General features: G+C 54.9%; 1 protein-coding gene across 3 annotated transcripts in view; it reads right to left on the minus strand.

Moving 5' to 3' along the window:
* COQ8A (coenzyme Q8A) overlaps nucleotides 1-10,832 on the minus strand; it is a 49,814-nt gene extending 38,982 nt beyond the window's left edge. The window contains exon 1 of one of the 3 annotated variants that reach the window (XM_082612496.1): nucleotides 10,746-10,832. The gene's annotated coding sequence lies outside the window, so the exon portion shown is untranslated. Of the gene's footprint in view, nucleotides 1-5,250; nucleotides 5,270-10,745 lie in introns of those variants that run through there. The other 2 variants (XM_082612497.1, XM_082612498.1) reach the window with 2 other exon arrangements.
* Nucleotides 10,833-12,199: the final 1,367 nt, after the last annotated feature.

The following is a 12,199-nucleotide window of genomic DNA, read 5'->3' on the forward strand; positions in this document are numbered from 1 at the left end:
GTTAGATAATCCATATAACAGTACTTAGGACCCCAAGTGCCTGGCACACAGTAGGTGCTCAAAACCATTAGCCGACATGATCATTATTAAGACCACATGGACACTCTGGAAGGACTCACCAAGTCACTCAGACCTGGTGAGACCAGTGTAGACAACCCTCTTACCGATTTCTACCCCAGCACCCGGGCTGGGTGCAGTACCAGATCTGACTCGGGGAGACCAGACTCGCCCTCTCTCGGGGGCCAGTGAGGCTGATTCAGCTGTGGTGTGAGGCATCGTTCAGGAGAGGTGGTCTGGTGTGCTGGCGGCCTGCTTGGAGTGCCTAGGACAACCAGGACATAAGTACCGCTGGTAATCCTCACCACGGTCAATACCACTCTCAGAGAAGATAACAGCACAGGAGGCTTTCGCCAGGTAAGCACGGGCTTTCGACAGCGCTGGGGAACCCCTCTGACCCCCACAGGTTCCCTGTCTCCAAGCTACAGCCCATCTGCTGCCAGATTAACCTTCTCCAAATCCATTTTCATCATGTTAACCCCCGGCTCAAATGGCTCGTAGTTTTCTACAGGATAAGCTCCAACCTCCTGAGCCTGAAGTCAGGACCCAGGCCTCCCGTCCACCCTCCACTTACACCTGGGCCATGTAAGCGCTGCTCCAATTCCTTCCCTCTCACACCAGCCCCCTTCATCCCTGCACTTCTAAACCTGCATGAGGCCAGCCCCCGGGCCTGCGCATCAGCTCCGCCCCACCCGGGCGGGCCACTCCAGGCCTGTCCCTGAACCCGTTTCCTATCATCTGTTTCCTCACCTGGATATTACAACAGCATCAGCTCTTATTATGTCCAATCTAAATGAGAGAGGCAGAAGTACTCTGAAATGTATGAACATGTCATATATATTCAAGGACACATTTCTAATCAGGCCCTAATTTACCCTTGGCTCTTATGATTTTGTCTTCCCATCAGCTGATGTAAATTTTCCACTGCTGGTCAGATTCTGCCCCGTTTTGTAAGTTATCTTTGGCACACAGAAGTCTTTCCAATAATAAGCCCCTTGTAGGGAGGCTCACATCTCACACACCTGACGCTTTCCCCACCTACCTCCACACACAGACGGACCCTGACCACACAAATACAAGTGTCATCTGTACTGTCACACAGGTAGGTGAATAAGAACCCTGGTGGGGAACCCTGGAGCTGCAGTTGAGGAGTTTATCTTAAACTAAAATCAGATATTTAAGGGGTTGTGTTTAAATCTGGCCAAAATACTGTGGGTGGCTTTGGGAGGCTGACTGATGGCCCCCCAGAGATGTTCACACCTTAATCCCCAGAACCTGTGACTATGTTCTCTTATGTGGCAAAAGGGACTGCTGAAAGTGTGATTACGTTACAGATCTTGAGATGGGGGATTATCCACCTGGGCCCAATGTAATCAAGGGTCTTTATGAGAGAGAGAGAGAGAGGCAGGAGGATCTGAGTCAGAAGAGGGAGAGAAAGATGTGAGAAAGGCAGAAGTTGGAGTGATGCAGTTGTGAGGAAGGAACCATGGCCAAGGGATGCAAGCAGCCCCGAGAGGCTGGAAAAGGCAAGGGGAGGGGCTCTGCCCTTGAGCCTCCGGAGAGAATCTGCCCTGCTGACTCCTTGATTTCAGTCAGGTGATACCCATTTTAGACTTCTGACCTCCAGAACTGTAAAATAATAAATTTGTGGTGTTTTAAGTCATTGAATTTGTGGTAATTTGTTATAGCAGCAATAGGAAACTAATGCAGTGGCTATTTTTAAAAGATACATCATTGGGTTGGGAAGAGGGGCGATATTCTAGAATAATTTCCAGATCATTCATCTAAAATAACTTAGTTTAGTCACTCCACAAGTGGTACTGAGTGCCAGCTAAGTGCCACGTGCTGTGGTAGATTCTCGCATATCCCATGGGCAGCTCAAGACACATTCTTGTTCCTGATGACAGAGTCCTGCCTGCTTTCAGTATAAATATGCCCCATTCATCTACCAGCCTCTTCCCCAGGCTCGGTTCAACATTGAAAGCATTATGGAGCACTTACATTACATGCCAGGCACTGTGCACAGCCTGGGGTACCGCAACGTCCAAGTAAGAGCCCGCACCCCTCAAAATGCTCCTCATCAGTTCTTACATTCTTAATCTTTCAAAACACTTTCATTTCAGATTAAATATTTCAGTGAAATAGTATTAATAACAAGAACAGCTACCAGTTATTACTCTCCTTCTGTGTGTATCACTTTTTATTAGTCCTAATCCTACAGCAACCCTGTGAGGTATTACTGTCCCCATTTGCTGATGAGACACAGCTCCGCAAGGTCAAGAAATCTCCTCTAAGTCCCAACGCTGTCAGGGGCAGGCCTATCCATGCCCGTCTGACTCCAGGCTCAAGTCCTTTCCTCCTGCAGCCTAGGAAGTGAGCAGATAAGAAACCTGCCCCCAGGTCAGTAACATGTTTTTAAATCAACAGTCACTCTCCTGGGGGCTTCCCTGGTGGCACAGTGGTTGAGAATCTGCCTGCCAATGCAGGGAACACAGGTACAAGCCCTGGTCCGGGAAGATCCCACATGCCGTGGAGCAACTAAGCCCGTGAACCACAACTACTGAGCCTGCATGCCACAACTACTGAGGTCTGTGCGCCTAGAGCCCGTGATCTGCAATAAGAGAAGCCCGCGCACCGCCACGAGGACCCAACACAGCCAAAAATAAATAAATAAAATAATTAAAAAAAAAAAAAAAGAAATGCCTTAGAAAAAAGAACAAAAGTCACTCTCCTGGAAACACGGCAAGGTTCATGCCCTGAAAAGTGTGTCCACCTGGTTGCAGAAAATCATAAGTCATAAAAATCCAGGAGCTGGCTGGGCTCTCAAAGGCCACCTGGCCAAACTCCCTTTCTGGAAAGCTCCTCAGCTACCAGGTTGAGAGTGTCAGGCTTCTCAGCACCAGCGATCCCACCCCGGTTCTGTCTCAGACGTAAGTGGGAGAAAGAGGCAGGAGCCCCACACTGAGTCCACTCTGGGCGTGCGCCTCCGGAAGGAGCTGTCGGGTACGCGGCCCCCAGTCCTGCCACGCTGACTCCCGGAACCTGCCTCCATCAGCAGCACCCCCAAACACCACCCACAGGCCAGGCACGGACACCTGTGCACGTCACTGGTGCAGACATTAAATTAACGGGTCCGCCACCGAGGTCCCGTGCAACCCTCTGGCACTACAAGCGTACGCAAAACCCCAATAGTTTTTAAGACCAGTGAGTTAACCCTATGAGGGACGACCCTAGACAGACGACAACACTCAGGAAGAGAAATGAGAAGAGGATGGACAGGAGGATGGTCTCCTCGCTGACCTCCACTCTCCTTTGCCGGCAGAACTAAGGCCACGGGCCCAGGCCTGGCCTTCAAGGCCCTTCACTGTGGACCCCAAGACATCTTTCCAGCTTTTTTTTCCTACTATCTCCACCCCACACCAGCGCTTCAGCCAGAATGGCTCATGCCCCAACACACACACACACACACACACACACACACACACACACACACACACACACACTTTCCTACTTCCACGTGCTGCTCCCACCTCCTCCCCCGGGACACCCTTTCCTCTGCCAAAATCCTACCCATCCTGATGGAATGTTAGACGCTCCATAGGGTCTGCCCCCCATCCTAAACTCACCTCTCGTCCTCTAAAGTCCCTCATCTCTTAATGGCCTAAGGTCGCCCTGCCATGCCCGATATGACTCTTTGTGTACCTGTCCCGTCTCCCAGGCTGCATGGTGCGCTCCTGGAGAGAGGATCCCTCACCCAGACCTATACTCCCCTTGAGGGTTGGTGCTGTACCATGTCCCTACCAGGAGTTTAATACCCACGGGCACCCAGGGGCTCCCCAGCTTCGCAAGCTCCCTCTTCTAGAACCCAGAACCCAAGAGACACCAGGGATGCTAAGCCATCTGGGAAACGTTCTTTCTGTCACCAATCACCCTGAAACCGCCGCCATCCAGAGCCACGGACACAGCGGCAGCAGCACCCTGTGTTAAAGAGGGTGAGGGCAGAAGAGGGAGAAGGGAGGCAGAGCGTCGCTCACAGGGGCCCGGAGCCTGCTCGCACGCGCACACAGACACTGGGGGGGGGGGGGCGGCCCACCCAGGATGCGGCACCTCTACTGCGTCCTCTGCTCGGCCCCACTCCTCGCTTAGAAGAAGAGGGAGAGGGAAGAGGGGCAAAAGACAGCAGGCCTGGCTGACAGCGAGCTCAGGCGGGCTCGAACAGGGGCACGGCAGGCCTGACCTGTGCGTGGTGCCCAGCCCTTGCTTTACCAAATGCTGGCTGTAAACGCATTAGGGGGCAAGAGCCACAAACCGCTTTTTCAATCGCAGACAGATGGGGAGATGTTTGCTCCAGCACCTGTCAAACAGTAACCACCTGCAGGTCACAGGGCAACCTATTCTTACCTTCACCCTCCCCTGAGCCAGGACCCGGGCCAAACGCAGAGGAAACGTGCCAGACAGAAAGCAAACACCGGCTTGACCCCAGGATCTGGATTTAATGTAAAAGTTCCGGGTGTGTGAACAGACCCCGGGACCCCCCATCCCGCCTGGTAGACGGCAGGATCGTTGCCGTCAGGCCCTCCGGGTTCCCAGACAACAAGGGTACTACGGTGAGGCTGATGGAGGAGGGTGGCCAGCCAGGCCCGGGTTCCAGGCCCACCTGGGCACCGGCCACATGTGACCCTGGGCACACCCGCTCTCCCTTGGGCCTGAGTTTCCCCGTTTCCTCATGTGTAAAACAAGACGATTGACCTAGATGATCTCCAGTTCCCAGAGATTAGGACACGGCCGTTTACCCTGAGCACAGAAGGGCTGTGTTGAGAATTGGGATTTAACAGGTTCTAGAAAGAATCATACACAAAAGAATCTGAGTACTAACCCTTCTAGATGTTCTATGAAAATAGCAGGTGGGGAGGGGCAGACCTGCTTCTCGGGGGTGGTGAGGTGGGGACCGCGCAGCCTCTCTCAGCAAACACCTCTGGGAAAATCCCGCGGGGGGGCGGGGCAGGGAGTGCGCCCCTTCTCAGACGGCCAGGAAACCCATCCTGCCCCGTTACACACGCACGCACGCACGCACACACACACGCACACACACGCACACCCCTCCTCAGAGGCTGGCAGGAGCCTGGCTTCCCCTTCAAGCGCCACCCCCAGCCCAGCCTCCCCCTCTCACATCAAGCAGGCGGCCTCACTCACTGCAGCTGACCTCCTGTTTCCTCAACACAGTGGCAATCAGATGTGCTCACCCTCAACCCTCGGTCCGGTCTCAGCCCTCCCCCCGCCTCTCCTCCCATCCCACCTCCTCCCCGCACTGGCCGTTCCCCTCCTCCCTCTCCCTCCTCCTTTAGGACTTTGCCCCGGACCTATTTTTCATTTTGCCTTCAATGTCTCCTTCCGCAAAAGCTTTCCCCCTCAAGCCCACAAACCCCGCTCTCGGCTTTCACGCACCAAATATTGAAAAACCTCCCGTTGACTCTGCTTCTCCTTCAGCCTCATCCCAGCCAACCCTGCCTTCCCTTCTCCCTCGGCACAGGCTGCCTGGCCCAGGCTGCCTGGCCCCGAGCCCGAGCTCTCCCTCGGCGGCACTCACAACGGCCACCTGATGGCTCCATCCACCTGAGTCAACACCACCCTCCTCAGCCTTTCCCGCGGGTCCCACCCTCTCCCCTGACATCCTCTGCTGGGTTCCCAGGGCTCACCCGGCCCCTCATCTCAACCTCCCTCACCAGCTCCCCTTCCCCCCTCCACCTCCACAGGAGTGCCCAGGCCTGGTCCCCAGCCCCATCCTCCCTGCTCTCTACACCGTCCCCTGGGCTGCTTCAGCCTCCCCACGGGCTGGCAGCTCCCCCAGGACCATGCATCCCATTCCCAGGCTGGGCAGGCCATCTCAACCACTGGCCCAATTCTAGAACAAATCCAGTTATACACACGCCACGTCTCTCCCTCCAGGTCCCACAGGCACCGATGGAGGGGCACAGGGAACCCGGGGGGCGGGGAGGACATTACCGTTCTGGACCTTGACTGTGGTAATGGTTACATGACTACATGCATTTGTCAAACTGCACAACCGCGCACTAGAAACTGTGAATTTACTGTGTGCAAACTGTACCTTAATAAAAAAGGACAGGAAAAAAGTACCGCAGGCACCACAACCCCTTCCCATCTAAAACTAACATCACCATCTTCCTGCCACCAGCCCAGCTCTGCCCTGTTTTCAGCGGTGACACCACCATCCACCCCAAACAGTCCCCACCCCTCCCGCCACTAGAAATCTCAGCCCAGTGGCCCAGCAGTAACTTAGTCTAGAGAGTCCACCTGCACAGATTTATAATCTCTTGAACCTACGACTGCATTCCACCTGCCCAGTACCCGCCACCTGGGACTCAGGCAGCCCTCACTTCTCACAGGCCGCCTCACGGGTCTCCCTCCCCATCCACCCTGACCCCTCAAAGTGACCCATTCCAAGACCCATTCTGCACAGCCTGCCTGCCTGAGTGCCCTCCCCTCTCCTCCCCACAGCAGCGCCCACCTTTGCCCCTCCCTACTCAGGCGTCAGCTTCGGATCCTTCTCTCCCATGGAAACCTGTTCCTCCTTCAGGCCCCAGCTCCTAGACCTCCCAGCACAGGAAGGCAGTTTCCCAGCCCGTTTCCAGCAGAACCAGCACCGCTGCGCTCTGGGTTTCCACAACAGAGCACTGCACCCACCCTAGGTCCTACACAGTCTGCCACTACCCACAGGCACCCACGTCCACTGTGCACATGCCAGGGCAGGGAGCCGCCTCCCTCTCTGTCAGAGCCCACTAGGCTGCAGCTGAGTTGTGGGCGCCCAGGGAACCCTTTCTGGCCTGAACTGAACTGTCAGCTGAAAATTACCAGGAGCCCTATGCCAAAGCCCTCCTGGCCACCCCCCGACCCTATGGAAGCACAGTGGGAGCAGCGCTGCTCAGACTATGCTAAACTCTTAAGGGCAGATCACACAAGCTGCTTCAACAGGAAATGGGATGGGGGACTCACCCCACTCTGCTCCCTTGCCCAGCCTCCCACTGCTCCCCTGCCACTCCCTACCCTCCGGCCAGACTGCACTCACCCCTACCAGGCACTCACCCACCCCAATGCCTCTGCTCAAAGAGCCCACTGCCTGGACCAATGCTACTCAAAGAATGGTCCTTGGACTCATATTGTCATCCTCAGTGAGATAACAGGAGTAAGGGCTCAGAAGCTTTCACAGCAATCTAGCAGTCGGGACATTTTTACTGTTTTGCAAAAGCACTGGTCTGCAACAAACTGGGAAAAAATAAAACCTGGCCTTCAGCATAGAGCGTCTGGGAAGCACTGGCCCCTCACCCCTCCAAACTCCTGCCTCTTCCTGCTGAAATCCTGCTCATTCTCAGAGTCCCAGCTAACATGCCTCCTCCTCCAAGAGCCTTGCCGTTTCCACCAGCCAGAAGTGGTATGATCTAGACCCCGAGCCCAAACCACACTGAGGGTGTTTAGGTGGTATCTGCACACCCCTTATTACAATTCCCTGAGGTCCGGGAACCAAGGAATTGTTCACTTTTATATTTCCAACGCCACACTCAAGGCAGACAATCAGTCAATATTTGTTCAACAAGGAGGGAATAACCCACAATTCCAGAGCGGGCTCTTCTTCAGGGCAGGATGTGGAGAAGCACCAACCCTTAGAGCACACAGGGATTTTCCAGGTTTCTACCAAGTGCAGCCCCTCTCCCTCAGCCCAGATGGAAATGGGATATTTTAAAAAGCAAGTCGAGGACTCCGGAGACAAGAACTCAGTCACCAGTCACTACAACAGAATCTACAATACCCTGAAAGGGCAAGGTGAGTGAAAAACACTCAGCTTTCTCATGAATCCTTCCCTACATGCACAGAGTAAAAATAAAGCACATCCAAGTATGGAGAATAAAAGGAGGTTTTCAGAGTCATTTCCAATGTTAGATATTCTGTGGGCCCCTGACCTCAAAGCAAAAGGTCAAGGGCTCAGGAGCCTGTAACCCCACGACAAACATGCTTGTGGACAGACCAGTGGACACCCACTTGGGTCTGAAAAGTGTGGGGAGCAGCCCACCCAGACACATCAGGGTCTGCCTCCGAGTCGGCAGACCCTATCCCCCGCACAGGTTCAACTCCTCAAGGAGTAGGGCCCTCGCACTCCCCCTCTCCCACTGGCTCTTCTTTCTACTGGCTGTCCCCCAGGTTCCTGGCTGTTGTTTAGCAAGAATGCTGGAACTATTTCCAGATGCCACTGTCAGATCAAGGCAACTCTCGAAATATTCCTGTCTAATTTTGCACACAGCTCTTGTTTCAACTGACAAAGATAATGACTCAGTGTCCACAGCTCTTGATGGAAAATTATCATGCCAAGTTTGGAACTTCCCAATAATACGCTCCTCTAAATCTTCTTGAGAAAAGAGAAGTGACCTCCCTGTCCAGATTCTTCTCTATAGGCAAGAAAGGGCAAGGAATGTTTTGGGAAAATCCTGATACATCCCCATAGGATCAATTAACAACAAGAAAAAGAAATTCATGGTAGGGGTTTCAGATGTTTTTCCTTGCCCTGTACAATGATCACCATTCTTCACTTTTCTGCGTCCCCACCAGTTTGGGACTTTTGAGGTTTGGGGCATAAATTCTGGGTTACAGTGAAGGCAAAATCTAGACTCAGAAGTAGGGTCTTTCCCTGCACAAAAAGAAATGGCTCACTGTCTCTGATGCTTCAATCAACTGTAAAAGAACTGTACAAATTGTACACGTGTCCATTCTGCACTCCTGGGTAGACTCTCTCTTGGAGGAGTACATGGCACATGTACATACACCCACATATATGTTTGAAATGCAGCCACACACTTACTCTCTGCAGACACAGGCCTGGCACCCTCCCACATCATAAGACATAAGAGATGCCCCAGCAAATCAGTAAGGATGAGCAAACCATCACCTTGGAAAAGCCACTTATGGATAACTGAATTGGCTTTTTTGCCAGCATTCAGACAGCATAAGTTTGCTCACTATTTAAAAACTGCCCCATGGTTATTTCATACGCATATCTCCCACAGTCTTGCAAAGTCCCCAAAGACAGAAACCACAAGTCTCCCACTTCTTTTGTACTCTGGACCCAGCCAGTCACTGCCATGCACCCAGCAGGCACAGCAAATGACCATGGGTTTCTACCTCCTATCTCACTCCTATCCCCCCAGGTGCAGAGTGGGGGACTCCATTAAAGCCCAATCTACAGGGCTTCTATCATTGGTTTAGGACAGAGATGCTACCCTTTACGTAAACCTCTCAGCCAGTCATGGACAGGTCCTAGGGGGCCTCTGGCAGGATGGGAAGACTCTTTTTACAGTTTTACCTCAGTGGTTCTCAACCAAGGTTGCTTTTGTCCTCTAGGAGACATGTGGCAATGTCTGGAGACATTTTTGGTTGTCACAAATAGTGTGTGTGTGTGTGTGTGTGTGTGTGTGTGTGTGTGTGTCGGGGGGGTGCTACTAGCACCTAATGGAGAGAGGCCAGGGATGTTGCTGAAGGTTGAGAAACACTGTCTTATGTGACACACACGTAAGTGCTCAAACGACCTTAGCTCACTTTTCCTTTGAGTTGCCCAAGGTCAGGCCCAAAACCCTGCCTTGTCTGCATTATTTGCAAAGTTGAAAATGCCCAAAGTCATCTTAAAGTCTTAAAGATGCTGCTCCTGAGAACCACCAGCCCCCCCCCCTTTGTTTCTTCTCCGGAGATGGGCCCTCCTGCCAGCATGACCCACCCATGCACAGCATGACAAGTGGCAGGCTGGCATCAGGCATGCTCAAGTCCTTTGGCAACAAGTTAGACCTGGCAGGCCCAGCTCTTCAGTCTTCTGTCACGCACACCCAAGGTGCAAGTGAGCATGGACAAGTTTTCCAATGGGCTGCAGGCCCTACCCTGGATGAGAGGCTGCACATAAGTCTCTCAGCCTTCAGAGGACTGGCACCTGTCATCCAAATGGAGAGTTCCAGCATCCAGGCCTGCCCCCGCAGCATTTTCCATCCCACAAGGCACATGGGAGAACTGACCTGGGTTTGGGAGAGGGGCAGACTGGGCAAAAGCATGAGTTTAGGCAATTAAGCCCAAACCATTCACAAGACCCCCCCACGTTTGGAGAAGTAGGAGGAGGGGTCAAAGAAAAGCCAACGGAGGAAAGGACCAAGAAGGGTCCTCTTTCCCAAGTTCACCCAAAACCCCCAACTGTGGAACCCAACAGCTGGCTCGGGTCAAGCGAGTCAAAGTCCTGGCACGAACCTGGGGCCAGGGGCAGTTAGCGCCCCTGAGACAGCGCAAAGGGGTCTAGGCGTGCAGAGAAATATTATCATGAGAAAGCGAGGCAGGAAAGCAGTACTGGCGACCAAGAGACAAGGCATCAGGTCACCGGGGCTGCTCGGCGCGTTCCGGGGACCCATGGCCCCAGCACGCGGCCCTCGTCCCCTCCCCGAGACAGGTATGGGCTAAGGTGGGCACGGGGGTAGGAGACAGCCGCAGGGCGCCCAACGCGCCGCGGCCCGGAGCTTGGGGCAAATGAAACTCGCAAACGGGAAGCCGCGCTGTTACTTGAGGGTACAAGAAGGGCCCAAGCGGGTGGTGAGCACAGCTCTGGCCGCAGGCAGACGGCGCCCAGGGCACGCGGTGGGCAGCAGCCTTACCCGGCTGCAGGAAGCTGGAATCCGCGGTCACCTTCGCGCAGCCTCCACGCGCTCGCCGTAGCGTACACACCCGGCACGCACTCCGGATCTGTTTACCAACTCGCCTCAGCCCAGAGATCCAGCGCCGGGAGCCCCGCCCCGCAGGCCGCTCCCATTGGCTGCGCCGCCACCCCCGCCCCCAGTCCAGCGTCGCGCGTCGCGGGGCAGCGTGCACGGCCCGTGCGCTCGACCCGCGGCCAATCGGGACGGAGGGCAGAGAGAGAGGAGCCAATGGGAGGCCGCCCCAGCGCGCGGGCCCCTCCCGTTCTTCCCTACCGGCAGCCCTTTCCTCTAGTTGGGAAGGCTGGGTAAAGCTGGGCTGCAGGGGTGGGTGCTCGAAGCGGTTGCACCCCGAGAACTAGCCCTTCGGCAGATGAGGCGGCGGGCGCAGCCGCAGTGGCCAGCGGTTGGATGTCACGTCCCGGCCGGTGCTCGCCGGGCCTCCGAGAGGGACTGGAGGGGAGGCAGTGGAAGGAGCTGACGTGACTGCAGCGGGCCGACCCGTGCTCTCCTTTATGTAACGAGGGCCCCCTCCCAGTTCCCACCAAAGGCTCCCACAGAAGGCGGAAGCGCTGTGGGCCGGCTGCGTGCGGGCCCGCCTCCGGCGCCCGGCCCCGCCCACATGTCGCGTTTCTCTTCTGGCTACCAGTGTTGACCCTGTAACCTGTGGGCGCGTCCCAGGTTGGGTCGCCCGAGCAGTGGCCCCGGTGCAAGCGGGGTCGTATACCCCTGTCGGCAAGGCTCCTCGCGGAGGTCCGGCCCTCCTCCGAGTCGCGGACATAGGCCAGCACGTGGAAGGAGCGGAAGCGGGCCCTGCGGCGGGCGGCCGGCTCGATAAGAAGCGGAAGACCGGGAGCTGCCCCCTGAGGAAGTGCCTCCTCCCAAACGGAGTGGCCCCAAGTCTCCTCGAGATATCAGACCTGAGCCCCGGTTGTCTTGACCGTTTCCACTCCCTGGTCTGCAACTCTGTCCAGGGATGTCGGTGGAGAAAAGGGAAATCAGAACAATTTAGTGACTCTTTCACAAAACTAGGTACTCAAGCCAGAGGATTGTCCTTTATTCCGAGGTGATTTTGAGGAATTAACATTTAACATTTTGGAAACTTGTTTACTGTTACTACTTAGGAAAATTGACCGTTGTATGCTGATGCCTGCAATGGGAGGAGAGGGTTGTGATAAAATCCAGACGTGAACCGACCTTCACCGTTCCTCATGGACGCTGGAGCCCGGCCTCCAGGCCGTCCCGGCCGTGGGACCTGAGTTGAGGCAGCGTGTCCCCCGCAGCGCAGAAGTGGAGCGTGCAGGACCGGGGTGGCACAGCTGTGAGCTTCTCTGGCCGGGTCCTCTGCGCTGCTGGGTCTCCTCTGCAGGAACGTTCACATACTCTTACCAGTGCAAATTCTGCACACACGCCCC

The sequence above is a fragment of the Mesoplodon mirus genome (genome assembly GCF_964341445.2).
Source record: "Mesoplodon mirus genome assembly, chromosome: 3".
In the NCBI taxonomy this organism is placed as follows: Eukaryota; Metazoa; Chordata; class Mammalia; order Artiodactyla; family Ziphiidae; genus Mesoplodon; species Mesoplodon mirus.